The following is a 732-nucleotide window of genomic DNA, read 5'->3' as shown; positions in this document are numbered from 1 at the left end:
TCTATACTATTAATAAAATTCGAAATGTTTATTTATGTGTGTGCATATATAAACCAATAAAACTTTCGAACGGATGCACCGAATTGAAAAATTCTTTTTATCCCTAACAGGTGTGAGTCCCTAAAATGTTCTTATCTATATACGGTTCGTAACGAACAACGCCGAGACACACAAAAAGCCTGAAATAAAAGGTTTGGGGCTATTTCCTGCAATTACCGAAAAAAGTTACCTGCCCGTGTCAACGGAATTTAACACTGCCTATATACAGTTGTGGTAATATCTTTCTGAACACGTACAGGACTTGTGGCGCAATGGATAACGCGTCTGACTACGGATCAGAAGATTCCAGGTTCGAATCCTGGCAAGTTCGTAATTATTTTAACCATCATTTTATCCAACGTTTACTCATTATCCTTACCTTTAGTTAGGGTATTTTTTTGTTTTTTCAATGATTTTGTTTTGTGTATGTGGAAATTTCCCATACTTCGAGTTCACAGGCTAAGAGTTAATGGTAAGACGATGCTGAGTTAACTCGATTTTGTGTTTGAATCGGCGTTGTGTGTACCGACGCGGCACAGCCACTAGTTCGGATATTTGGTCAGTGTTTACTTCTATAAATTCTTAAGTATTCTTAAGTAAAGTTGTCGCGAGAAACCGCTGTACAGAGAGACCGTAAACACTCGCGTGTCTCGAAGGTATTCAAGTCTGCGTGCGCGTGCGTGTAGTTAATTA

General features: G+C 38.5%; 1 non-coding gene across 1 annotated transcript; it reads left to right on the top strand.

Annotated features, from left to right (window-relative positions):
- The first annotated feature begins 297 nt into the window (after nt 1-297).
- On the top strand, nt 298-370 carry Trnar-acg (transfer RNA arginine (anticodon ACG)). Its single transcript has one exon. It is a non-coding gene; the product is annotated as a tRNA-Arg (tRNA).
- Nucleotides 371-732: the final 362 nt, after the last annotated feature.

The sequence above is a fragment of the Euprymna scolopes genome, chromosome 9 (assembly GCF_053919585.1).
Source record: "Euprymna scolopes isolate OS-2025 chromosome 9, ASM5391958v1, whole genome shotgun sequence".
NCBI classification, from domain to species: Eukaryota; Metazoa; Mollusca; class Cephalopoda; order Sepiida; family Sepiolidae; genus Euprymna; species Euprymna scolopes.
This window is presented reverse-complemented; position numbering and strand designations above follow the sequence as displayed.